The sequence below is a fragment of the Salvelinus sp. IW2-2015 genome, linkage group LG22, assembly GCF_002910315.2.
Source record: "Salvelinus sp. IW2-2015 linkage group LG22, ASM291031v2, whole genome shotgun sequence".
NCBI classification, from domain to species: domain Eukaryota; kingdom Metazoa; phylum Chordata; class Actinopteri; order Salmoniformes; family Salmonidae; genus Salvelinus; species Salvelinus sp. IW2-2015.
Genome location: NC_036862.1, coordinates 36458553 through 36460655, shown reverse-complemented (window position 1 = coordinate 36460655; position 2103 = coordinate 36458553). Strand labels below are relative to the sequence as shown.

Below are 2103 nucleotides of genomic sequence, written 5' to 3'. Positions count from 1 at the left end.
CAGTGTTCCAGGACGCAGGGTTTGGAACGTTGTTGGAATGCCAAGGGCTGACCCAGGATCAGCTGGAGACGATTGGAATCACATTGCCTGGACACCGCAAACGCATCCTAGCCAGCCTGCAAAAAACACTCCACACAAACACTCACACACACCCAGAGAGAGAGCACAATGCTCTACACACACACCTGGCTGCAGAGGGAGACCAGAGAGAGGAAGAGAGAGCAGTGTTCACAGACAGACCCAGCCCTGTGAGGAGTGAGAGACCAGTCCCTGCACAGAGACCAGTGTCCAGAGGAGAGAGACCAGTCCCTGCACAGAGACCAGTACCTAAGGAGAGATCAGTGTCCAGGGATGGAGAGAGACCGAGACCAGTCCCTAAGGAGAGGAATAAGTACCGCTCTGTCCCTGTAGAGACATTGGCCTGTGTCCAGACTTACCCTCGTCCCAACACTACCCCCTGCCCTACCACCCCCCATTCTAGTGCCCAGGACTCCCCTTTACCCCCCATCCCACCTCGAGACGAGGAGAGACGAGAGAGAGAGAGAGAGGAGAGAGAGAGAGAGGAGCGAGAGGACAGACAAGATGAGAGAGAGAGAGAGAGAGAGAGAGAGAGGAGAGTGAGAGAGAGAGAGAGAGAGAGAGAGAGAGAATGAGAGAGAGGAGAGAGAGAGAGAGAGAGAGAGAGACGAGAAGCATGGAGAGAGAAGAGAGAGAGAGAGAGAGAGAGAGGAGAGAGAGAGAGAGAGAGAGAGAGAAGAGAAGAGAGGAGAGAGAGAGAGAAGAGAGAGAGAGATTCCCCTCTATTAAACTTTCTTTTTAACAGGAAGTGTCGTTACTCTTTCTAGAGTAGCAACACACCGCACTACGTTTCTAAAAGTGCGCTGTGCTTCCTTCTCTCCGCCCACCTGTGGCAGTTCTCTCCTCCCTCTTTCTGCTGAAACGTTAGTTCCTTTCTCCTCCTCTGTGTCCTCCTCTGTGTTTATCGTTCCTCTCCAGCGAGGATGGCCCTGCTTGACATGCCAGGACAGGTGAGAATGACTCCTCTTTTCTCTGTTTCCTTTCTGTTCTCTTCTGCTGCCCACCCCCCCCCCCTTCTCTCCTATTCAGGATCGCTGTGTGTTGATGCTCATGCCCCTCCTCCCCCACTGTGTTTCACTTTTATGCTGTTTTGTGTTGATATTTTAGAAACTAGAGGCTGAACCTACTGATGCTGAGAGATGTGTGTATTTTGTTTCCTATCAGCAGTTAGACAGTGTAGCTGTGTAGCAGGACAAGGAGACAGAAAGAAGCTGCAGTACTTTTCTGTTAGTGACTTTGGCCCAGTGATTTTGTTATTGTAAGGAGTGATTCAGGAAGGGAAGTGGATGTGACTGTGATGCTAATAGATCTCTCATCCCTCTGTAATTCCACAGTTGGGCAATGAGTCGGCTATGTCTTTCCCACAGACTTGCTGGAGTGGGTTCACACTTGTGAAAGAGTTGTTGGAGTTGTTTAAAAAAAGTTATACATTTAAACATAACTGTTTAGAGATGCAGAATGCCAATTCACTCTCACACACACACACTCACTCACAGTCCTGTTAGCCAGTGGGTGGGGTGTGTGCTATTAAAAACACACTGCCTTGCAAACATGTGACAAGATGGACGGTTTCACTTGGAAACTTTAATTTGGGCCCTGGCCAGCAAGATACAACAATAGCACCCCCCTGAAAGACTGAGGCTTCCATGAGCTGCCTCTTCCAAAGCGTGAGTGACTTCAAACATTATCCTGTGTCAGAGTATCCGTGAGCTGCTTGCAGCTTATCCTGTTTGAGGCACATTATGCGTTGTGAGCTGCTTGGCAAGAAACCATTTATCCCGGTGAGCTGCTTGGCAAGAAACCATTATCCCGTGAGCTGCTTGGCAAGAAACATGTATCCTGTGAGCTGCCTTGTGCAAGAAACATTATCCTGTGAGCTGCCTTGGCAGATGCATTATCCTGTGAGCTGCTTGGCAAGAAACATTATCCCGTGAGCTGCTTGGCAGGAACAGAAACATTATCCCGTGAGCTGCTTGGCAAGAAACCCATTATCCTGTGAGCTGCTTGGCAGATGCACTTTATCCT

General features: G+C 49.5%; 1 protein-coding gene across 1 annotated transcript in view; it reads left to right on the top strand.

Annotated features, from left to right (window-relative positions):
* Nucleotides 1–916: 916 nt before the first annotated feature.
* The window catches only part of LOC111982744 (uncharacterized), an 8294-nt gene continuing 7107 nt past the window's right edge, over nucleotides 917–2103 (top strand). Inside the window, exon 1 of the mRNA XM_024014342.2 lies at nucleotides 917–1028. The gene's annotated coding sequence lies outside the window, so the exon portion shown is untranslated. The remainder of the gene's footprint in view (nucleotides 1029–2103) is intronic.